At 43.6% G+C, this 26,678-nt stretch overlaps 1 long non-coding RNA gene across 5 annotated transcripts in view; it reads right to left on the reverse strand.

Annotated features, from left to right (window-relative positions):
• The window catches only part of LOC137570626 (uncharacterized), a 117,138-nt gene that overhangs the window by 42,867 nt on the left and 47,593 nt on the right, over positions 1 to 26,678 (reverse strand). For all 5 annotated transcript variants that reach the window (XR_011031120.1, XR_011031121.1, XR_011031118.1 and 2 more), the window contains exon 2: positions 22,220 to 22,318. This is a non-coding gene — a long non-coding RNA (uncharacterized lncRNA). The remainder of the gene's footprint in view (positions 1 to 22,219; positions 22,319 to 26,678) is intronic.

Raw genomic sequence — 26,678 nt, forward strand, 5'->3', positions numbered from 1 at the left:
TTGGGTGTGAGGTCCGTGGTCTCAACACCCTGGAACTAGTCTGAAGTATAACACAATAGTAATACAGAAGTAGAGATGTAGCGAACGGTTAGCCGGCGAACGGTTCTAGGCGAACATTGGGGGTTCGCGTTCGCCTGCGCCAGGCGAACCTTTGCGGAAGTTCGATTCGCCCCATAATGCACTATGAGGGTCAACTTTGACCCTCTGCATCACAGTCAGCAGGCACATTGTAGCCATTCAGGCTACAGTAAGCCCTGGAGCCCCACCCCCCCCTTATATAAGGCAGGGTCCGGCGGCCATTACACTCACTCGTGTGCCTGCTTTTAGACAGACTAGGGCGAGCTGCTGCAGACTTGTTCTTCTAGGGACAGATTAGTTAGGTTCTTGGCTTCTTAGTTTGCTCCTGGCTGATTGTTATTGCTTTTATAGCACCCTAGCTCTTTTCAGAGCTCATCCTGTACTTTATTTTTTTTTACTGTGTGTCAAACTGACACTTTTGTTGTATACACAGCCTTGCTAATTGATAGTGTGTGTGTGCCACTGCCAGCAGCCCAGCACATTCAGTGACTGACTACCTGTGTGTGTGACAGGGAGCTGCACATTGTACTACCCAGTACTGCATATACCCAGTACCTGTTGTGTTTACTTAACCCACCTCATCACTGCATATACCTAGCTTTGTGTTGAGTGAACCCAGCTCACTGCATCCTACTACTACCTTTTGTGTTTACTTAACCTACCTCATCACTGCACATAACTACCTGTTGTGTTGAGTAAACCCAGCTCACTGCATATACCTACTACCTGTTGTGTTGAGTGAACCCAGCTCACTGCATATACCTACTACCTGTTGTGTTGACCTAACCCACCTCATCACTGCACATAACTACCTGTTGTGTTAAGTGAACCCAGCTCACTGCATATACCTACTACCTGTTGTGTTGAGTGAACCCAGCTCACTGCATATACCTACTACCTGTTGTGTTGAGTGAACCCAGCTCACTGCATATACCTACTACCTGTTGTGTTTACTTAACCCACCTCATCACTGCACATAACTACCTGTTGTGTTAAGGGAACCCAGCTCACTGCATATACCTACTACCTGTTGTGTTGAGTGAACCCAGCTCACTGCATATACCTACTACCTGTTGTGTTGAGTGAACCCAGCTCACTGCATATACCTACTACCTGTTGTGTTGAGTGAACCAAGCTCACTGCATATACCTACTACCTGTTGTGTTGAGTGAACCCAGCTCACTGCATATACCTACTACCTGTTGTGTTGAGTGAACCCAGCTCACTGCACATACCTACTACCTGTTGTGTTTACTTAACCCACCTCATCACTGCACATAACTACCTGTTGTGTTAAGTGAACCCAGCTCACTGCATATACCTACTACCTGTTGTGTTGAGTGAACCCAGCTCACTGCATATACCTACTACCTGTTGTGTTTACTTAACCCACCTCATCACTGCACATAACTACCTGTTGTGTTAAGTGAACCCAGCTCACTGCATATACCTACTACCTGTTGTGTTGAGTGAACCCACCTCATCACTGCACATAACTACCTGTTGTGTTGAGTGAACCCAGCTCACTGCATATACCTACTACCTGTTGTGTTGAGTGAACCCAGCTCACTGCATATACCTACTACCTGTTGTGTTTACTTAACCCACCTCATCACTGCACATAACTACCTGTTGTGTTGAGTAAACCCAGCTCACTGCATATACCTACTACCTGTTGTGTTTACTTAACCCACCTCATCACTGCACATAACTACCTGTTGTGTTAAGTGAACCCAGCTCACTGCATATACCTACTACCTGTTGTGTTTACTTAACCCGCCTCTTCACTGCACATAACTACCTGTAGTGTTGAGTAAACCCAGCTCACTGCATATACCTACTACATGTTGTGTTGAGTGAACCCAGCTCACTGCATATACCTACTACCTGTTGTGTTGAGTGAACCCAGCTCACTGCATATACCTACTACCTGTTGTGTTTACTTAACCCAACTCATCACTGCACATAACTACCTGTTGTGTTAAGTGAACCCAGCTCACTGCATATACCTACTACCTGTTGTGTTGAGTGAACCCAGCTCACTGCATCCTACTACCTGTTGTGTTGAGTGAACCCACCTCACTGCATCCTAGTACCTTTACTGTTCAGTGAACCCAGCTCACTGCATCCTAGTACCTTTACTGTTCAGTGAACCCAGCTCACTGCATCCTACTACCTGTTGTGTCGAGTGAACCCAGCTCACTGCATCCTACTACCTGTTGTGTTGAGTGAACCCATCTCACTGCATCCAAGTACCTTTACTGTTCAGTGAACCCAGCTCACTGCATATACCTAGCATCCCCTCCGAGATGGACAAAATGGACAAACCAGGTAGAGGAAGAGCTAGAGGCAGACCCAGAGGAAGGCCACCAGGCACCGGCAGGTCTGTGTATTGTTATTTTTGGTCACTACCTCAGGGCAGGCAGCATGCCTGCCTGCCTGCTGCCCTCCTTGCCTGGATGTGCAGTGGTAGCCTTTGCTCAGGCTCCACACCGGATTCAAACCCCTCATTCCCCGGCCATTACCCGGGGTCACAAATGACAGACTTGCCCGCCTCCATATGATTCTCGTGAAAGGAATGTGGTGTCATCTTTGCCCGTCATAACTGGTTCTCGTTAAAGGATTTAAGGTACATTCATTTCAAATACACAGCAGGGCCTCAAAAGTCCTCCTCCTGTATTGTTATTTTTGGTCACTACCTCGGGGCGGGCGGGCGTGCATGCCTGCCTGCTGCCCTCCTTGGACATGTAGTGGTAGCCGTTGCTCAGGCTCCACACCGGATTCAAACCCCTCATTCCCCGGCCATTACCCGGGGTCACAAATGATTTACCCGCCTCCATATGATTCTCGTAAAAGGAATGTGGTGTCATCTTTGCCCGCCATAACTGGTTCTCGTTAAAGGATTTAAAGTACATTCATTTCAAATACACAGCAGGGCCTCGAAAGTCCTCCTCCTGGATTTAAACCCCTCATTCCCCGGCCATTACCCGGGGTCACAATGGCAGACTTGCCCGCCTCCACAGGATTCTAATTGTAGCGGTACTGAACAAGTACACAGCAAGTAGAAAATGTAATTTAAAAACAAAACGTAAGCTTTTTAACAATGCCATGGAAAGTTGAGAAGGAAGTCACATATTACCTGACATCACTGAGTGAGGAAGAGCAATCTCGCCATGTTGCGCAGTAGTCCAGCATGGCCGTCACTACACAAACAGCTGTTTGCGGTGCGTTACACAGTGAGTTTGGTGTGTCAGTGTGAAGCAGTACTCTAATTACACTCCCTGATTGATGTATACACATGCAAGATGTGTTAAAGCACGTTAGGCCTGCAATTTAGCATTCAATGTGATTTCTGCCCTTAAAACGCTGCTTTGCGTCACATCCAGATTTTTCCCCGGGACTTTTGGCATGTATCTCACTCCGTCATGCCCCCCTCTAGGTGTTAGACCCCTTGAAACATCTTTTCCATCACTTTTGTGGCCAGCATAATTTTTTCTATTTTTCAAAGTTCGCCTCCCCATTGAAGTCTATTGCGGTTCGCAAACTTTTCCGCGAACCGAACCTTCCGCGGAAGTTTGCGAACCCAGTTCGCGAACCGAAAATCGTCGGTTTGCGACATCTCTATACAGAAGTAATCTGGCTCAGTGAGAATTCCCAGGTCCTCCTGTTCTAACACACTGTGGGATCTGACTACGGTCTGAGTGCTTTCACGTAAGTGTTCGCAACGGCAGACAACTTGAGACTGACCAGCAATAACTATATATAGAGCGGCGCAGCCCGGCGCCACCCATCGCTGATCAACCAATAGCCACTTGCTCTGAGATCAGCTGACCAACCTGGTCAGTTGATCCCTCCTCGTTTGTCATAAAGGTTCTGCCTCTCAGCGCACATGCTGTGTGCACTAACAGGCCCAGCCACATCAGACGCACGCTGCTGCGTGCAAACCGCCGAGCTGGACGCGGAACCAGCCGCCTCGCCGCCAGTCCGCGCGGCGGCTTTTCCGCAATCTATTACACATTGTTAACAGAAAAGCATAAGAAGTCCTGTTTGCAGCTTGCCACAAGCCATGTGGGGAACACAGCAAACATGTGGAAGAAGGTGCTCTGGTCGGATGAGACCAAACTGGAACTTTTTGGCCAAATGCAAAACGCTATGTGTGGCAGAAAACTAACACTGTTCATCACTCAGAACACACCATCCCCACTGTCAAATATGGTGGTGACACTGCAGCATCATGCTCTGGGGTTGTTTCTCTTCAGCAGGGACAGGGAAGATGGTCAGAGTTGATGGGAAGATGGATGGAGCAAAATACAGGGCAATCTTGGAAGAAAACCTCTTAGAGTCTGCAAAAGACTTGAGACTGGGGCGGAGGTTCACCTTCCAGCAGGACAATGATCCTAAAGATAAAGCCAGGGCAACAATGGAATGGTATAAAACAAAACAAATCCTTGTGTTAGAATGGCCCAGTCAAAGTCCAGATCTAAATCCAATCTAGATCTGTGGGAAGATCTGAAAACTGCTGTTCACAAACGCTGTCCATCTAATCTGACTGAGCTGGAGCTGTTTTGCAAAGAAGAATGGGCAAGGATTTCAGTCTCTAGATGTGCAAAGCTGGTAGAGACATACCCTAAAAGACTGGCAGCTGTAATTACAGCAAAAGGTTTTTCTACAAAGTATTGACTCAGGGGGCTGAATAATTACGCACACCCCACTTTGCAGTTATTGATTTGTAAAAAATGTTTAGAATCATGTATGATTTTCGTTCCACTTCTCACGTGTACACCACTTTGTATTGGTCTTTCATGTGGAATTCCCCAAAAATTGATTAATGTGTGTGGCAGTAATGTGATAAAATGTGGAAAACTTCAAGGGGACCGAGTACTTTTGGAACCCACTGTATATATTAACATTGCATCATTCTCTAATATTTGCAGTTTACACATTACTCAGCATTTTAAATGTTTTTGCAGAGCAGCAATAAACTTTTGAACTCCTTCTCAGCAAAGAAAAAGAAAATACTTTGACAGACAGTTGAGATAACAAGCTTCAAAAGACAGGGCTCTCTGCGATTTTCAAAGTCATAGAGCTCAATGGCTTTGTTGCATAGATAACAACTGAAGTCTCTTAACTCTTCCTGTACTGTAAACAACATTAGACTTATTTTTTTCGCTTCAGTGTCTTTTTAAGTGGGTTTGGTTCCCTTGTTTCCTGTCACAGAACTTTTATCATAAGCTTAAAGTAGAACTATAGTTTGTAACATAGGAGACATGCGTTTAAATCTCTTATATATTTTAATTATTGTTTGCGCCTTCACCTGAAATGTCTTCAATAAGGACACACAATGAAAATGGAAAAGATTGATACAGTTAGGATATTGTTTAGTGTGAGGGGAATCATTGTGGTTTGGTGACTGGAGCTAATGTGCAGCGTTATATACTAAATATAAGGGTAAAATTAAACTGAGGATGTGGGTGTGACAGGAAATGACATTTCGGGGATGCATGTCCTGTCATGCTGAAGCTGAATTCATCATGTAGCTCGCTAAGTGTAGACAGCTATGCTTGGAAACCCCTTTCCCCCCTCCATCAAGTAAACCTTTCCTTCCATACAGTATGTGCCCACTGATACTGTCCCATAAAGAACCACAACAGAATTTGTTCTGTGGTGTGTGGGTGAGAGAAAGACTGCTATGTGCTGGAGACAATATCCAGTGCTTGTATCTGTGGTGATGAGACACAGGTGTCCAAGAAAAAGACTCTCTCTCTCTCATTGAGACTGACTGAATGTGGAGGTAGTAAGATGAATAGGTTTTTTAATACACATTTGTATTGCATTTGCTTATTTGGAGACAATGCAATTAAAGAAACCCTGAAATTGAAAACAAGTATGATATTTAGATGTTAACCTCATTAGTGGGAAGCCTCTGCATAGTCCAGAGGTATCCCAGATCCCTCTTTAGGCCGCCAATCCAGCTCTGGGCCTTGATTTATCTATTGGACCCAGGATGCTGTATAGGCTTCTTCTGGCCCGGAGTGCAGACATGAATGAGTGCATCTGGACCTTGCTTGCACAAGCTTAGTAGAGAGAAGCACTCATGCAGCAGAGAATAAAGCCTGTGCATTAGAGCATGCTCCCACTGCGTATGTGTGGACTATATTTGTGCCTATCCAGTGCGTATGCGCTCGCTCACAGCCCACAGCCAATCTGTGGCGTGTAGAAGGATCCGGGAAACCTCTGGACTATCTTGAAGCACAACTTTTTAAAATGTTTGACCAAAAGAAGCCTCCATCTACCAGAAAAAAAGCAAAAGAACATTTGTGATACAGAAAAAGCAGTTTAGAAGTTATTAGTAGTTGAATGTGAATGCAAAATGGCAAAATATGTTCTTGTCACCATGATAATAAGTACGATTTATCACCTTCTAAAGGCAAGATAGATACTTTTAGAAGGAATAGACCAGGGCCCTGATTCAATGAACTTTTTTCTGCATTTTGTCTCATCAAATTTTATATCTGCAAAATACCTTTTTAGCACCTAGCCAGTGACAATGTACTAAAAAGTAGCAGCCCAGATTTAAATGAAAAGACAGTTATTCTTACTGAAAATATCTGAAGATGTATAAGAACATGAACGGTCAAGCATATGCTGTATGGTAGAAATAATGACTGGGGTTTTGTTCTTTATAGCTTACATTACATACAAAGTCACTATGGTAAAATGTCATTGTGCCTTTATTACGGGTAATTTTAACTATGCACACAGCAGTTGTGACATCTTGAAGATAATGGCACTAGCAAAGGGCAACAATTTGTATTCATATTACACAACACTAATTAAGGACCGTCCAGGGGACCTCAGGGGGCCAGAGCCTTTGTTTTTTTGGTGGATTTTTTTTTTTACTTTTCCCGTGTGATCACTATTATCACCGGGTCAGGAGCCGATCTTCCTGTTAATAAAGTATGCGCTGTTGATTACGTACACAGTATGGGGTTGATTAAAAAACAACACTATGCTGTAACGCATGGATTTATGAACATTATTTTAGGCTAGTAAACACTTGTGTACAAGTTACTTGTTATAGTTAGTTTTTCATCTTGGACCCACTTTAAAGGGGCACTTAAGTCAAACAAAAACATAGTCCTACTTCTGTCAGTACTGCTGAACGCGGAGAAAACGCCGCACGCTCGGACAGCGGTGCGGCGGATTCCGCATCCAAAACAGTAGAGGCATTACAATACATGTCTGGTGTGGCTGGGACTGATAGTCCACACAGGTTCAGAAGGACACGTGCGCGCACGGAGAGGCAGAGCATTTATGACAGCCAGAAGGGGGTCAGCTGACCAGGCCGGTCAGCTGGCAATTCTTTCAGTTTTCATTGGTCCAGCACTTAGGGGAGGCGCAGGTGAGCGCTGGTGTATATATACTGGGTGCTGGTCATTCTTCTGGTGTCTGGCGTTGCGATCACTACGTGGTAGCACTCAGACCTTGTCAGTATCTGTGTTACATTAGACCAGTTTCCTAGGTATTGATGATCAAGGAACTCACACTTTAGTCTAGGAATTCTGTTATTATCTGTATTATTATCTAGACCAGTTTCCAAGGTGTTGATGACCAAGGAACTCACACCTTAGTCTAGGAATTCTGTTATTATCTGTGTTATTATCTAGACCAGTTTCCAAGGTGTTGATGACCAAGGAACTCACACCTTAGTCTAGGAATTGTTGATTATTTGTTACGACCTTCTGCTTTCCTGACCATTCTTCTGATCTCTGATTCTGTACCTTTTGTCATTCTGATACTCTGTTGCCAACCCGGCTAGTCTTAGGATTCTGCATCTGTCTCCTGTATCTGTACTGTATCTGTCCGTGTGTTAACGACCTGGCCTGCCCGACCTCGAGAACTATCTCTCCTGTTGAGAGATAGTTCACAGATCTGTCAGTGACACTCCTTCTTTGGTGTCACTCACGTTCTGTCCTTCCCACTCTCGGCCTGACTCCTCCCTTCGGAGAGCTCAGACCAACGGAAGGAACTTGCTGCAGAGCAGTACTCCTCATTGCTCTAGCACCTGATATTCAGGTGCGGTCCTCAAAGTATTACTGTTGCACCAAAACACTCCCATCTCTCAGGTGTCCAGAGGTTAGAGATATATCTGATTATCGGTGATACTGCAGATCATCAATAATTGGGTATATATCTGCATTCTCGGTGATACTGCAGATCACCGGTAATCAGATCCTCTCTGTGTTACACCGATCGTTACAGAACGCCAGACACCAAACACAAATGGACGCACTCACTGGTAAGTCTGGGCACACTTACCACCTTGGCGGATAACATCAACCAAGTGCTGGGTAGCCACCGGACGTTAATAGACGCCTTATCTGGATCTGTACAAACCCTCCAGACGGCTGTGGATGAAGTGCGATCCCCTCCTAGCACAGACATACGTATGCCTGTACCTAAAAAAAATTTCTGGTCAAAGATCTGACCTTCGAAATTTTAGGAGTAGAGTGTTGTCATACTTTGAGTTGAGACCTAGATCTTCAGGAACCATGACCCAAAGGGTCACATTTATTAAGACTTTGTTATCAGGTGATTCTCAGACCTGGGCATACAGTCTGAAAACCGGAGATTTAGCCTTAACCTCCGTAGATGAATTTTTTAAAGCTATGGCAGTAATTTACGATGATCCAGACATTGCCTCGACTTCTGAGCGGAAGCTCAAGTTGTTGCGTCAAGGCAAGAGTCCGGTCGAGGAGTATGCTGCCGAATTTAGGAGGTTGTCAGTTTCAGCCAGGTAGGACACCTATGCCCTTTTAGACTGTTTCTTATCAGGATTGTCAGATGAGGTCTCTGACCTTATGTTAAGTCAGCCTGAACCAAAAACCGTTGATGAGGCCATTTTATCGGCCATCAGGATTGGTCGCAGATTACGCTATCAAAGGCAGACCCGGGGTAGGAACAATGTTAAAATGGTGTCCTACGCTGCGCCTCCTATGACTCCATCTCCTCCCGTTTCACCTCCACCCGAGCCAATGCAGATTGGTCGGTCAAGACTGTCTTAAGTGGAGCGGAGACACAGGATTTCTGAGCAGTTGTGCCTTTATTGTGCAGAGGGGGGTCATAGAGTACGAAATTGCCCTAAGAAGTCGGGAAACACTACTGCCTAGGAGTAGTTGGGGGTAATACCCTAGGCGTACAGCTCTTACCCCTAGATGATAAGCAGTTACTTCTTCCTTGTATGATTACATGGGACGATAAATCTGAAGTCTCTGAGGCCTTCATTGATTCAGGCTCAGCGGCTAATTTTATGGATTACGAATTTGCTAAGAGATTGGGTATTCCGCTCACCCCGGTAAAACCACCCCTCCAGGTTACGGCAGTGGATGATTCACCCCTGCAGCGTAACCGTCCTCTGTCCCAGACACCACAGGTGGAAGTCACTATAGGGGTGCTGCATAGAGAGAAATTGCAGTTTTTTGTGTTGCGCATGACAACCTCCACAGTCATCCTTGGCATGCCGTGGTTACACCTTCACTCCCCTCAGATAAATTGGGCTACTGGTCAGCTAAAGAGCTGATCAGCCCATTGTTTTCGTCATTGTTTAGTGAAGGTGACCTTAGGCCAGACCAGGATTCATGTGGAGGGAGTTCCGGAACAATATGCTGAGTTTTCGGACGTGTTTTGTCCCAAAGCTGCCGATAAACTACCTCCACATCCCCCTTTCGATTGCCCCATTGATCTTCGATCGGGTTGTATGCCCCCTAGAGGTCATCTCTACAATTTGTCTAGGCCAGAAAAGGTGGCCATGCAAGAGTACATCCGTGAAAACTTAGCTAAAGGATTCATTCGCCCCTCCCGGTCGCCTGCCGGAGCAGGTTTCTTTTTTGTAAAAAAGAAAGACGGAGGCCTTCAGCCATGCATTGATTACCGGGGACTGAATAAGATCACAGTTAAAGGACTTCCGGTTCCGGCGCCCAGGAGAGAGGACGGAGGTAGCAGCGCTCCGCGAGTAAAGCGGTAGTTTCCCCGTTTCTAAGCCTCTCGTGCGGACCCCCCTGCAAACCCAAAGTGTGGGTGACTGGGCTGGAAGCCTAAGGAGCGAATCTTGGGTGCAGATGGACAAGTATCTGACCCGCTCCACGAAGAAACAAGACGACCGCATGGCAGCGAGAACTCCCAAGATGGCGGACCAGGAGAGAGAGGAGGAAAGTGGCAGCTCAGAGACGGAATGGCCTGAAGGGACACCAGTCGGTCACAATGCTGTGGACTATGACAAACTGGCAAAGGCGGTGGTGAGTACTATTTCCCCGGATTTGACGGCCATAATTGAAAAATCAATACGCAGCACCATGGGGGAAATAACGGCAGAGCTGACAGCCTGTGTACGCAGAGTATCTGCAGCAGAGCAAAGAATTTCTAACTGCGAAGACGAGCTTAAAAAGTCAGATGCAGTCATGAAAGATGTGCTTAAACAGAATGTGGAGTTTGCCACAAAGCTGGAAGACTTAGAGAATAGGTCACGGAGAAATAATATACGGATTGTGGGAATTCCGGAATCCGTCGCAGCAGGGCCTTTAAAGGAATTTTGTGAGACTACTCTTCCACAGTTGCTGGGACTGCCGAATTCCTGTAAGGTGGAGAGGGCACACAGAATAGGCCCTCCTAAAGACAATGCTACAGATCCCAGGCCCAGAGTAGCTATTGCGAGGTATCTGGACTACAGTGAAAAAGCTGCCATTTTAGAGGCCTACAGAGAAAACAGAGACAAAGTTGCATACGACGATAAAAAACTCCTACTATTCCAGGATTTCTCAGTTGAAGTCACTAAACAAAGAAAACTTTTTAGTGCGGTATGCAGTGAACTTTATGATAACGACGTGAAGTTTGCCCTGCTCTACCCCGCTGTGTTAAAGGTCACGGATAAGCAAAAGGGTGTCCTGATGTTTAAAACACCAGCAGAGGCAAGAACATATCTAAAGAGATTCAAGCAGCCGAGATCAGCGGGAGAAGAAGCAGTAGTGCCGTATAAACAGAGGATGAGGCCAAGGAAACAGAAAGAGAGGGCAAACGAGACACCTGAGCACGAAGATGACACAAATGAATGACGCATTTTTATTCTATGGGGGTCCAAGACGATATTAACAATGACTTTTCATGAGGTTGGAGGGGAAATAAAGCTGCTGAAAGTAAGGAGGTGTTCCTACTGGGAAAAAAGAGAAGTCGCTATATGGATATAGACAGACTTATGTTAAGTATGAAGCTGTTAAATGTTTGGGGGGGTTTAAAGGGGTTATGAGATCTCACTTTTTGCTGAAGTACATGCTGTATGGGGGAATGTGGATCGCAAGAATGAGCAAGAAACAGTGTATGGTAAAATCTATCATTATTAAATGCTCAGGCTAATAACGTGGAATGTGAAGGGGTTAAGGTCTCCCAATAAACGATCAAGAGTGCTGAAACACCTCAAAAGATTAAAGGCCGATATTGCTATAATTCAGGAGACACATTTAGCAGAGGAGCACTTTGGTTTTATGGTAAAGCAGTGGGTGGGGTGGTGCGTGGGTTCGCCAGCAGAAGGACGTAAGGCAGGGGTCATCACTTTAATAAGCAAGAGACTAGATTGTGAAAAGGTTTCCCATACGTGTGATAAAAAAGGTAGGATGTCTGCTCTAACGTTGAAAGTAAAAGAAGAAACTATAACCGTAGTAAACGTATATGGTCCAAATCAAGAGAATTCTGAATTTTTCCAACTATTGATTGATACACTGCATAAATCTATAAACACTAATGTCTTGGTGGGAGGGGATTTTAATACTGTAGCTGATATCCATGAGGATAAACACCCTACACCATCGAGCACATATAAGCCAGGGAAAAGGGACAAAATAATGGGGGAATTCATTAACACACACCAGCTGACAGATATTTGGAGACGTCTGCACCCGGATGAAAGAGAATTTACACACTGCTCTTTGGTTCATTTGACTATGTCACGTATTGACTACTTGCTGGGTAATGAGAATCTCCTAATAAAAATCTTGGCTTCTGATATTCATGACCAGGTCATATCAGACCATAATCCTGTGAGCGTTGAATTATTAGACACAGCACCAAAAGTAAAGGATTTTGTTTGGAAATTTCCCTCTTATCTATATGAGGATGAAAGCTTCGCAGCAACACTTAAAGGATGGTGGCATGACTATTTAGAAACAAACTCTTGCCAGGGTGCAGATGTCTCTAACTTTTGGGAAGCTGGGAAAGCAGTATTAAGGGGAAGAATGATGGGGTATGTAGCAAGCCAAAAAAAACTAATACTTAAAAAATATACTGATTCAATTCAGAGGGTCAGAACTGCCTTCAATACCTATAAGGCTACTATGCTTTCTCAGGATAGAAACCATTGGCAGACATTAAAAAACGAGCATGATTACTGGTTAAAACGTAAAGAACTGTACACTAAGAAATGTATGCAGGCAAAATGTTACCACTTTGGAAACAAATCGGGTAAAATGTTAGCTAACCTGGTGAGATTAAATTCACATAACGCTAAATTACCTGCCCTTAGGGACAAAAATAATGTAATATGCACTGAGCCCAAAAAACTCTTAGAAATATTCCAAAACTTCTATGCGAAGATATATAGTAAGCAAAACTTTGATGGACAAGCGGCTCAGCTCCTGCTAGATCAAATCCACCTGCCTAAGCTACAGAAAGAGGACATAGAGCTACTTAACGCCCCAGTAACAACCTCAGAAATAACTATGACAATTAAAAATTTAGCTTGCCAAAAAGCCCCAGGACCTGACGGCTATTCCACAGAGTTCTTTAAGCTACTCCAGACAGAACTCCCGGAAACGTTAGCAAAAGTATATAACGACATCTTGCAGAGGAAATCCTATTCAAAAACAGCGGATTTAGCATACATTAAATTAATTCCAAAAGAGGGGAGAGATGTTTCTCTGCCAGAATCGTATAGACCCATCTCTCTTATAAACCAGGATATAAAAATCCTGTCTAAAATAATGGCAGATAGATTGGCAGTACTAATGCCTGACATAATCACACCTAACCAAGTTGGCTTTATTAAGGGCAGGTCCTCTGTGGCAAATATTAGGAAAGTTCTACTAGCCCTGGAGCAAGCAAGAGCATACCCGGAGACTTTTAAGGAGAGTGTCATAGTCAGTATTGACATGGAAAAAGCCTTCGACTATGTCAATAGGGATTGGGTGATAAAAGTACTTGACACTATGGGCTTTGAAGGTCAGTTTCTGACGTTTCTGAATTCAATATATGAAAACCCAACAGCTAAAATTCACCTTCCAGGGTCTCTATCTACACAATTCCCACTGCAATCAGGTACAAGGCAAGGATGCCCGCTGTCTCCACTACTTTTTGACATTGCAATTGAGCCAATCTCTAGATTCTTGTCCAAAACAATCCAGGGTGTTAAAATAGAAAAACATATGATTATGCACACACTTTTCGCTGATGATCTCTTACTGTTTTTAGGCAATCCGAAAGGCCAAATAGAGGATATATTAAAGTTTATCCAGGGGATTACATCCTTCACAGGACTCAGAATTAACAGAGATAAATCGGAAATTTTCTTCTTGACCAAACATCAAGACAGAGAATGGGTAAAGAATATGGGTATTAAGCTGGCACCTAGAAGTATAAAATATTTGGGTATAGTGATTACTAGAGATCCAGCAACAGTATATGAAGAAAATTTTTCTAAAATAATACAAAGAGTGGTGGCCCAATTGCAAACGTGGAAGAACTTGCCTATTAACCTGATTGGCCGGGCGTTTTTAATAAAAATGATATCCTTTGGGAAGCTTCTGTATCCCCTCCAGAATATCCCCATGCTGCTGACCCACAGAGATGTCAAAAGACTCCAAACCGAGTTTGCCAACTTCTTATGGAAAGGTAAAAAACATAGGGTGGCCTTAAGAAAGCTAGAATTGCCAAAGGAATGGGGAGGTGTAGGGATTCCGAATGTAAGACTGTACAACTTGGCGTGCCTTATTAGACACGTTAAAGACTGGATAGACTCCACAAACCGATTTTCAAATTACGAGTTAGAGGCAAGTGTGGCAGAACCTTGGGAATTGAAGGGACTGTTACATACTAAACAAAATAACCTACCAATAAGAATTAAACACAATTTAATTCTCAGGGATACTATTCTGGCCTGGAGAGAAGTTCATAAATGGCTGTCCCTCCCGTATAGGATCTCAAAATATATGACGCTATGGGGGAACCCGGAGTTTTCTACGGCCATGCAGCATGGGGGCTTTCTGCAGTGGGAGAATTGGGGCATTTCTATGTTAGGAAATATCTGTGACCTCAGGGAAAAAAGATTGATGACATTCCCAGAAATAAGACAAAAGTATGGGGTTCCTGCTACACATTTTTTGTATTATGCACAGCACAGGTAGTTTCCTTTTGCTCAGCAACTCTCAAAGATTATGAATCAATATTGGAAGCCACTGCATTTGACAGATTAATTAAACCAGGGAGTACACAAATCACCTTATCTTCACTATATAAAGACCTGAGATCCTGGAAGGTGGAGAAGGTAGCGGGACAAAGCTTTAAAAGGTGGGAGAGAGAGCTTACTATTCCAGAACTACCTAAGAAAATCTTGCAAGGTCTGAACACAGTTAAAAAATGTGTAACCTATGAGGTATGGAGGGAATCCCACTTATTGTTTCTGCATAGGGCCAAATACGCCTTCGATATCAGATATAGGAACCCCCCACCCCAGGGATACCTAGCTAAATGCCCGAAATGCCAGCTTCTAAACGCTAATCTGTTTCACTGTGTGTGGGAATGCCCTGTGATCTCTAAATTTTGGGATACAGTTTGTGTGTTTATCAGGAAAATGTGTGGGAAAGAAATTGGAAAAGATCCAGGGCTACTCCTATTCAATTTCTGGGAGATAGGATCTGAAACAAACCCAGGTAAGGTGCCGAGCAGGTTGGTCCACACGGTGCTAATAGCAGCCAGAAAAGTAATATTCAACAGATGGATATTTCCAACAGTACCAAGAATAGGAGAACTTAGAAAGGAATTGATATTTCTCCTGGAAAACGAAAAATTTATAACTTTAGCGCATAAGAGCAAGTATACCAAAAGATTTTTTGAAAAATGGAGAAAATTTATAGTATATCAATATAAGAAAAATGAGATAGAGACAATAATGGAACCTTTCCGGTATACGGAATGGTACTGTACTACTGTGTGGAGCAACTGCATGGCACTTTGGGGAAATTGGAATGCACAAATAGATAGCCCAGGAGGTGGAATTGAGTGGAGGATCATAAAGAGGGAGAAGTTGGCCCCTGACCATTGTTGAGAGTAAAAGGTAGCGAGATCCCCCTTAGCATAGTAAACATAATTGGGGGGGGGGGGGGAGGGATTTATATATCTTAGAGCCCTTTGGTCAACATGCGACACAGATTAAACAATCTTAGGAGAAGTAGACGGTACAGGGCAAGTTGAGTTTACAGAATGGGGAGGGGGGGAGGGTAAGGGTATTAAGAAAAAAAGTGAATGAAACGGTTATTAACGTAAATTGTTATGTTCTTTGAATAAAATGAAACAAGATATTCTGAATTGCTAGATGGAACGGACTCTGCAGAACTCCTTAGTAACAGACCTGTAAATGTTTTTGAAATGTTTCCTTTTTGAAGATGTTAAATCAGGATGTATATTGCATTGTTACGATGTATGACAATATGCCTTTTTCATTCAAAATAAAAATTTGGTTTAAAAAAAAAGATCACAGTTAAAAATCGCTATCCATTACCTTTGATAGACGATTTATTCACTCAAGTCACCAATGCGAAGATTTTTTCGAAATTGGATTTGCAGGGTGCATACAACCTGGTGCGGATCAGAGAGGGCGATGAATGGAAGACGGCCTTTAACACACCCGACGGGCATTACGAGTACCTGGTGATGCCCTTCGGGTTGTGTAACGCCCCGGCCGTCTTTCAGGAACTCATCAATAAAGTTTTCAGGGAGGTGTTGGGTAAATTTGTCCTAATATACCTGGACGATATACTAATCTTCTCAGACAACCTCTCTGAGCACAGGTCTCATGTCAAATTCGTGCTGCACAAGCTTAGACAAAACAGGCTTTATGCCAAATTGGAGAAATGCATTTTTGAGGTAACATCTGTCGCTTTTCTGGGATACATAATTTCCACCTCGGGCCTTTGGATCCTGCCAAAGTCTCTGCTGTCCTGGAATGGCCTCAGCCAGTAGGACTCAAATCTCTCCAGAGGTTTTTAGGGTTTGCTAATTACTATAGAAGGTTCATAAAGGGGTACTCCACAATCGTAGCACCACTCACCAGTCTCACAAAGAAAGGGGCAGATACTAACCACTGGTTCCCCGAAGCTCTAGCTGCTTTCTCCACTTTGAAAGAACTGTTTTGCTCTGCACCCATTTTGAGACACGTAGACACCTCTTATCCATTTATTGTAGAGGTTGACGCCTCTGACGTTTGGGTAGGGGCTGTGCTGTCTCAACGCTCTGGGCTGCAGGGAAGATTACACCCATGTGCCTATTTCTCTCGGAGGTTTTCACCAGCAGAGAAAAACTACGATATAGGCAACAGGGAGCTCCTAGCCATTAAGTTGGCCTTTGAAGAATGGCGTCATTGGCTAGAAAGAGCAGAACATACGATTACAGTCTACACTGATCACAAAAATTTGGAATACATTGAGGGGGCTAAGAGATTAAGCCCCCGTCAGGCTCGGTGGTCACTGTTTTTCTCGAGATTTAGATTTGTAATTACGTACACTCCGGGTAGAAAAAACATTAAGGTGGATGCCTTGTCCAGATGTTTTGAGCCGGAGACAGCACAGCCCTCAGACCCAGAGATCATTGTCCCACAGAAAGTAGTGCTGGGAGCCACAGAGACTTGGAAAGACTGGACAGAGACTTTAAGTCCTTTCCAGCAGGATGTCCCTGAGGGAAAGCCTGAGAGGGTTATGTTTGTACCACTGCCATTTCGTCTCCAGATTTTTCAGATTTTCCACTCGCACAAGAATGCTGGGCATCCGGGGGCCTCCAGAACACAAGACTTGGTTGCTAGGTGTGCTTGGTGGCCTTCTCTGGCAACAGACTGTAAGGAGTATGTCAGAGAGTGTGCAGTGTGTGCTAAAAGCAAACCCTCCCGTCTGGCACCTGTGGGAACGTTGCAGCCTTTGCCCACCCCGAGTGAACCGTGGACCCATTTGTCCATGGATTTTGTGGGTGAGCTTCCAAGGTCTGAAGGCATGCCGGTCATTTGGGTGGTAGTCGACCGTTTCAGTAAAATGGCCCATTTTGTGCCCTTGAAAGGACTCCCCTCGGCCCAGGAGTTGGCCAATCTTTTCATCATCCACGTTTTCTGACTACACGGCATTCTGGAAAACATAGTGTCAGATCGGGGAGTCCAATTTGTTTCTAGATTTTGGAGGGCATTTTGTCATCAAATGGGCATGGAACTGTCATTTTCGTCGGGCTACCACCCACAGACCAATGGTCAGACGGAGAGGGTTAATCAGTCTTTGGAACAATTTTTAGGATGTTATGTTGCGGATGCGCAAAATGATTGGGTCAAGTTCTTGCCATATGCAGAATTTGCGCACAATAATTTGAAAAGCTCTTCCTCTGGATTTTCTCCGTTTCAGGTGGTAACCGGAAAGTTGCCCAAGTTCTCCCCATTACCAGTAGCTTCCACTCCGTTTCCAGCTCTGGAGGCTTGGCAAAAATCATTTACAACCATTTGGGGAATCGGGAGAATTAATTTGGAGAAGGCTTTTCAAAATCAGAAAGGTCAAGCTGACAAGAAAAGATCCTTGGAGTGGAAGTTCCGACCAGGAGACCTGGTCTGGGTGTCCACACGTCATTTGACCCTGAAACAACCCTCGCCCAAGTTAGGTCACAGGTTTGTGGGCCCTTTTCCTGTAACCAGGAAGATGAACAATGTTACTTATGCCATCGATCTTCCTGCCAGCATGCGTTGTGTAAGATCTTTTCATGTGTCTCTGCTTAAACCAGCAGTCCATGTGGGTGCCACTCCTCCTCCTCCTGTGATGGTAGAAGACCAACCTGAGTACGAAGTAGAAAAGATTTTAGACTCACGTGTAGTGCAGAACTCGGTACAGTATCTAGTGCACTGGAAGGGGTATGGTATTGAGGAGAGAACATGGGTACCTGAGTGTCGCATGCATGCGGACAAATTAAGAAGGGAATTCCACGCTCTATATCCTGAGAAACCGGGTAGGAGCTGTCCAAAGTCCACTCCTCAGGGGGGGTACTGTGAGAAAACGCGGAAAAGCCGCCGCAAGTACTCAGAGTAAGGCGGCTGATTCCGCGTTCAACATGTCAGGTTGCGTGCAGAGACCTGCATTCACTGGTTTGATGGAGCGCGGAGAAACAGCCGCATGCCCAGAGAACAGGGCGGCGGATTCCGCGTCCGACGCGGCGCATAGGCCTACTTCTGTCAGTACTGCTGAACGCGGAGAAAACGCCACACGCTCGGACAGCGGTGCGGCGGATTCCGCATCCAAAACAGTAGAGGCATTACAACACATGTCTGGTGTGGCTGGGACTGTTAGTCCACACAGGTTCAGAAGGACGCGTGCGCGCGCGGAGAGGCAGAGCATTTATGACAGCCAGAAGTGGGTCAGCTGACCAGGCCGGTCAGCTGACAATTCTTTCAGTTTTCATTGGTCCAGCACTTAGGGGAGGCGCAGGTGAGCGCTGGTGTATATATACTGGGTGCTGGTCATTCTTCTGGTGTCTGGCGTTGCGATCACTACGTGGTAGCACTCAGACCTTGTCAGTATCTGTGTTACATTAGACCAGTTTCCTAGGTGTTAATGATCAAGGAACTCACACCTTAGTCTAGGAACTCTGTTATTATCTGTGTTATTATCTAGACCAGTTTCCAAGGTGTTGATGACCAAGGAACTCACACCTTAGTCTAGGAATTGTTGATTATTTGTTACGACCTTCTGCTTTCCTGACCATTCTTCTGATCTCTGATTTTGTACCTTTTGTCATTCTGATACTCTGTTGCCAACCCGGCTAGTCTTAGGATTCTGCATCTGTCTCCTGTATCTGTACTGGATCTGTCCGTGTGTTAACGACCTGGCCTGCCCGACCTCGAGAACTATCTCTCCTGTTGAGAGATAGTTCACAGATCTGTCAGTGACACTCTTTCTTTGGTGTCACTCACGTTCTGTCCTTCCCACTCTCGGCCTGACTCCTCCCTTCGGAGAGCTCAGACCAACGGAAGGAACTTGCTGCGAAGCAGTACTCCTCATTGCTCTAGCACCTGATATTCAGGTGCGGTCCTCAAAGTATTACTGTTGCACCAAAACACTCCCATCTCTTAGGTGTCCAGAGGTTAGAGATATATCTGATTATCGGTGATACTGCAGATCATCAATAATTGGGTATATATCTGCATTCTCGGTGATACTGCAGATCACCGGTAATCAGATCCTCTCTGTGTTACACCGATCGTTACACATAGAGTATATATCATATAGCAGCATAGAGGGCGCTATTGTTTGCTTTAAGGTTAGCTGTGGGGGAAGGGGTGATTAAGGTTTGCCGTGGGGGGGGGGGGGGGTAATGTTAGGCATGGGTAGGGGGAGTGTTCAGTGTGAGAGTAGGGTTATATTTAGCTGTAGTAAAATATTGGTATCTATTACTGATATTTTACTATCATAATTTGCACTGTAAGAGTAGAATATCTGTCAATTCACTAATATTCTACTACTGGCTTTTCTGGGGGCCAACATTTTCAGGCACCCTTTTTTTATGTACATGATCAAAGACCCAGAAGAAAAAGCTGCAGCTATCATAAAGTTACTACTTTGCAGTTCGAAAAACATATTTCAGGACATTTAGTATTCATCAAGTAATGGTCATGACCTAGAAATAATTGTATGTATCTCAGGCTGTTTTTGACCCATCCAGAGTTCAGCACTGAACTACTTAACTATATGACTAAAGAGTATATATGATGCAAAAGTAATCTCCTCTGTAAAAAAGTAAGAGAAGTTAATAACTTTTGAGACTGAATACTGATGTGTTATTGATAGGTGTGAACAATGAATTCACATTCTCCCGATAAGATTTACAGAACAAAGGAATGAAATGGATAACTGTGTTATCCATCATCCTCCCCTACACACACAATAACTACAGCTCTTTGTGGAGTTCATAAATATTTAATCAGAGCACAAATCATATATAATGCTTTGCAGGATGGCTACCTCGCAATCACTGTTACCTTACTTACTGACGAAAATAGAAAAATATAATGCATGAAAAGGGCTTTAGAATCTCCACAGCATTTTACTTGTAAGGCTCTCATTTCAAATGTATATCCGTAAGTACGTATTGTTAAAATGGTATTGATTAAAGTTAAAAAAGTAAATACGATGTACTGAAGTACTGTGACATTTGGAGATAATTGATGGTGTTCCATCACACAGAGAAATGTACATACTTATATAACAAGTAGGCAGTACTATTGTTTTGAGAGAAATCCTAATTCCTAAACCATTCAGCTGTCAAAGGGGGCATGGAGGGGACCCACTTCAGACAGTACATTTTAGTCTGCCACCAGCACCTTTCATTGCTTAATTATTAAATCTGTAAGTTGTCCCTAGTGTGTCCCATGATGTGCGATCACGCATTCAAATTTGGGCCTAGGCTTAGAGAGTTCCCTCTTCTTTCTGCAAGGAAACCTGTCCAAGTCATCCTCCTGACTCTATCCAGAGTAGTCCAAGCCATCGGAAGAGGATATCCCCTCTCAAAAACTCACTCATTCATGGATTAAGGCTAGGTCCACACTTGTCCACTGCAGAACGGATCCGTTTAAAACGGATGTGTTTTTGTAAACAATTTTTTTTCTCTCCGTTTTGAGAGAAATGTTTTTTTTTGCAGGCACGTCTCCAGTCCGTGGACACGTCCCCAGCCCTGGCTGTAGGTGGGGGGGCCGCTACGCTGGAGGGGAGAGCAGTCAGGAAGGGGGGCAGAGGTGGGGAGGGGGGTTGGTCCCTCACTCCCTCACCTGGGTCCCCCCTTCCCACTCCCCTATAGCTAGTTTCAATAATTTAAAAATCATTTAATCAATATAATGTAGCAGACGGCTAGCGGGGAAGTTACTTCCTTGCGCTCCACCGCTCGCCACGTCACTTCCTGTAATGCCGTCCAATGAACAACAGAGGGCGGCATTGCAGGAAGTGATGCGGCGAGCGGTGGGACGCAAGGAAGTACGATCCCCGATTGCCGCCTGCTGCATTATATTGATTTTAAATTATGTTTAAATTTGAAACTAGCTGGAGGGGGAGCGGGGAGGCGAGGGGACGAACCCCATCCCTGCTGCCCGCTGCCACCCCCATCCTTGCTGCTTGCTGCTTCCCCCTTTAGCATGGTGGCCCCCTCTCACCCACAGGCTGTGACACAGAAACAGATCCGTTTCTGTGTTCAAAACTGTAGAGGGGGATCAGTTTTCCCATTCATTTTCACTACCCCTCCATGTATCTGGGGCCCGTGAAAATGTTGCAAATCTGGACCGTCCATTCAGGGAGTGAAGAGGTCTGCTATTTTTAACACTGGTATCCATGCCTTGTTTTTGTTCCGGGCAAAAAATGGAGCCACGGATACGTTTCCGGACCTAGTGTGAACCTAGCCTAAAACTCCTGGTTCAAGAGGACCTCTTCATTACTATAATTCTTATTAACATGCATTAAATGACCCCTGGGAATGTTTACATATAGAAACAGTGCGAGGAAAAGGAAATACAGTATGGGTGCAAGGTGAAGCTGAAAGATGGCTCACCCTGATCTAGGTATACTCTTGCCCTCATTCTAAACTATTCCATTACCGATAGCCTAACTGTTTACTTCCCCACATAATTTGGGCTCTGGCTATCCTGGGGGCCCAAATTACACAGTTTTTATCTCAGTTTATACCCCTAAATTCAAATTACAGCCTGTGGCGGCACACAAGTCCTCGGTGCCACACGGTGCCCAAATTAGCTGTCTTGCCTGGGGATTTCTCTTATTACAGATGAAGGGTGGAAGCATGTGGGCATAGTAGTTAGCACTCTTACCTTGCAGCGCTGGGTCTTCAGTTGGAATCTCAGCTGGGGCACTGTCTGCACGGAGTTTGTATGTTCTCCCTGAGTCTGCATGGGTTTCCTCCGGGCACTCTGTTTTCCCCCCATGACCCAAAAACATACAGATAAGTTAATTGGCTTCCCCCTAAATTGGCCCTAGACTATGATACATACACTATACTATGGTAGTGATTAGATTGTGATCCCCTCTGAGGGTCAGTTAGTAACTTAGTGACAAGGCAATATACTCTGTATAGTGCTGCGGAAGGTGTCAGCATTTGATAAATACTAAATAATAATAATAACTCTCCAAATGCAGCAGGTATTGGTTTATGCTTACAGTATGTAACAAGTGGAATAAAGTTATTTCTGTAAATCCATCAATACGTTCTTGAAAGAAATAAGTCATTACATCACAACATCTTCAATTTAACTCCACAACGTGTGATCCTCCACGTAGGCCTAGACATTATACCCACCCCACATTGCCTGGAGAGTTCTCAAATGATATGTGCCACTCGCCATGAGATTGTATCCAACTGGAGTGCCAACAACCCTCCCTTGCTCTCTCATACTCTCGCTTTAGCTAATGCTAATATTAGCATGGAGAAAAAGCTTCGCTATCTCCCTGGTGACCATAATTAATTAAAAGTTGTTACTTTCCCTACGGCCTTAAATATACAAGAGTAATGTTCCTTTAAGCAGGCCATCAAACCGGTACAACTATTTTCCTCATGCAGATACCAATCTTTACCTATTTCTCTTGACTTCTCCCATTTCAATACTAGTGAAATACCCAAATACATAGTTCTCTAAGTTAATATCTACTCTTCTACTTGATTTTCTGTTTCATGTTATTCTCTCTCTGCATACATGCAGGGCTGTTTTGGATTGTTGTTTTTGTATAAGCCAAATGACTACCTGATAATTGTACTTTTCTTATACTATTGGCAATAACATTTTAATGTTTGTTTTTTTTAAAACAAGTGGAATAAAGTATTGTTTATAAAATCTTGACAGTATGTATTATTATAGTTATGGTGGGAGGAGTATGTTAAAGAAGACTAAACTCACTGTTCTCCATAACAGACTGAGGTGAGGGGTGCAAATGTTTGCAAACAGCACACAAATGCAGTAATTTATGTAGACCAAGCCTTAGTGAATCAAGTCCTTTGTCTTGAAATAATAAATAACCATTGCTTGAACTTGAGTTCTCATAAAGTGTAGTCAGAGTGAATAAATGTACTGGACAGAGTCTTGACATTCAGTACAGTAACATCCAATGAACTGTCGAGCACAGATGGCTAACAGCCTCTTAGTAACAGTAACAATGCTCTGTCATTATATGTCTACAGACTCAGCAATGAGCACAGCTTTGTTTGGTGCAGCTGGCTTTATGCAGGACACAACATATCTATTTATATCACTGCATAAAGTGTTTGTGAAAATCCAAAATGCATTGGCTCTGCAATACTGTACTTATATCTTAGTGACATACTGCCCCATTATATTCCACTAATGTAACACATGTAATGAATAAAACAAATTATGAGAATATCTATGGTGCTATGCTGGGTTATAGAGTGCTAAATTATTGAAGAGCCTGGCTAACATTAAACAGGTAAAAACCACCCTTACAAATACAATAAATGTCCCATTAGGTATACTAGAGATACGTATGGTTTTATTTGAACTAGATAGGTTGGTGATACGTATGGTTTTAATCTAAAAGTAAAATGATACACATTATCTTCAGCTTACTCTACACACTGTAAATCATTGAATAAAACTTACACTAAACTTATTGAAAGAAACTTAACATATAAGAAAGAGGAGAGACACATCTGTCTGTGCATTGCAGGCACTGGCACCACGTTTACCTCCCTCTTTTTCCTCCGAGACAGCATATCCTGCCAGCTGGTCCGCAGCATCCTGGCTCTTATCCCCAGGATGCCAGGTATGTGCTGCACTGGCGTTGCATCACTCACCCACTCTCAGCAGATTAGCGATGGAATCACCAGCCACACGTGAAGTCTTGCTTCCTCTCTAACTAACTTGTCACATAAGGCATCGCTGTAGCCATGGCTACAAAACGCTGGATGGGTGGATAGAGATACCATCGCAAGAACGCTGGCCACTAACGGTCCAATTTCTAGCGAAAAATCGTTCGAGCGATCAGAAATTCTGATCGGACGAAAAATCGTTCACTACACCATCAACTAACCAATCTTTGCTTCCTATCTATCACTACCACCAAGAAAATCCAAATTTTCGTTCAACGAAAATTCATTCGGGCGACATTTTTTTCACTCGTTCATAATCGATTGTGTCCATCAATGGAGATTATTTACAACCAATCCGATCAGAATTTCTGATCACTCGAACGATTTTTCGCTAGAAATTGGACCGTTAGTGGCCAGCTTAGTATTTGAGTGAAGCGGTGGCACACATCTGGGGAGGGGGAGACGGGAGTGCAAGGAGGGGGACATTTGGGGAGGGGAGTCACCTCTTGCTGCCCTCTGATTGTTGCCGCTCTGAAGCATGTTGTTCATGTTGCTTCATTGCTTCATTGAAGAACCACCCATATATATATATATATATATATATATATATATATATATATATATATATATTGGGCAGTATGGCGGCACAGTGTGGTGGCGCAGTGGTTAGCTCTCTCGCCTTGCAGTGCTGGGTCCCTGGTTCGAATGCAAGTCAGGGCACTATCTGCATGAAGTTTATATGTTCTGCCCATGTCTCCCTGTGCCAGCGTGGGTTTCCTATGAGCACTGAAGTTTCCTCCTACATCCCAAAAACATACAGATAAGTTAATTAGCTTCTCCCCAAAAAAAGTCCCTAGACTACGATACACACACTACACAACACATATGACTATGGTAGGGATTAGATTGTGAGCCCCTATGACGGCGCTATATAAGTACTAAATAATAATATATTTAGAGAGAGAGAGGAGAGAAAGAGAGATAGAAAGAGAAAGAGTGAGAGAGGCTGACTTCAGAGGACCTGGATAGACCTGATTGACCCACAGAGGCTGCTGTGTTATAAGTAAAGGGGTGTCACACCAAAATTAATTTGATGTATTCTTTTATTTCACTGCACTGGGAAATTTCTTAATAAATGAAAACTATTCATACGGTAATATTCTCTGGGAAGATAGTCTCACTTTCTCTGTTTACACAAGGACCTTCTGAGGCTGCATTCAGGGTACTGTATAATATAATACCATTGTCTATAGTCAATTTTCCACATACAATACCATATAATAAAGTAGTGTGTTCTACCGTACATGTGTATTACTTTTCTGATGTTATTCTTTCCTGTACAAACTAATATAATAAAGATCTGTGAAAAGAAAGAGCAGTAATCAGCTCAACCATTTCATATTAACTGAGAGTAAGTGAGTCCATGGAAAATACAATATCAGTACACATTCATTGTTGCGGTTTTGTCGTGCGAAGAGAACTGGGAGGCAGAGAGTCAAATGCTTCTTCCCCTTCCCCAGTAATGGAAATATAACACAAAGCACTAAACTGATTATTCGTTATGGAATATTGATAAAAATCTGCTACATTTGCATAAAAGCCAAGTCATATAATTGGATGCATGGGTGATGTGCCTCTGCAGTATGCTATTTAAATGCAATTTACTGGCAAATATGACATTTGCTGCCTGATGTATAGAAAATGCACTTTATATCTGGTGATTAAAGCAAACTACTCACTACAAGGTTCAGTTGTGAAAGATAGAATATTCACCTCTGTACCCCGCAATCCACCTTTGCCTGCTCAGTACTACTCCATCTCTATAATTATGCAGATCAGCTAGAAGCCTGGCCAATCATGAGCTAATTATTGGGTCTTATCAGTGATGCCACCCAGAAGAGTTAATTAATGCTTTCTGCCAGGCTTGGTCTATAGCACATTTACCATAGAAGTTTTATGTCTAATATTCCAGGAACAGAACGATGTGTCATTGGCAGCATGATGTTTAGCTTTTCATCCCAAATACCTGAGAAAACTACAGATAGCATCAAACTTCTCTCTTTTTTTTTCCGAAAGCAATAGCACGTATGAACTATAACTTCAACCTGTGTAGTCAGTTTAATATAAGTGCAGCAGGATCTTTGAGCTCATTTGATGCAGACAGATGACATACTATTAATCATTAATTTTACTGGAGCCAGATTGTCTAAATTGTGTTATCTGTAAGGTTGGATCTTCAGCTCCGTAGGAAGAAATGATCTGTGTCATTGAACAACCTGATCAAATAAAAATATTTCAATCTTGATTTGATGTACACATATTAAAAGGAAACCTGAAAAAATGATGAAAAAAAGATATTGTCTTCTTAATCACCAATTTCCTTTTGATAAAAATGGTTATGTGGGCACAGAATCATCAGCACTATCTTTTCTGTTATGAAATGTTCTATT

This window comes from Hyperolius riggenbachi, chromosome 4, assembly GCF_040937935.1.
Source record: "Hyperolius riggenbachi isolate aHypRig1 chromosome 4, aHypRig1.pri, whole genome shotgun sequence".
NCBI classification, from domain to species: domain Eukaryota; kingdom Metazoa; phylum Chordata; class Amphibia; order Anura; family Hyperoliidae; genus Hyperolius; species Hyperolius riggenbachi.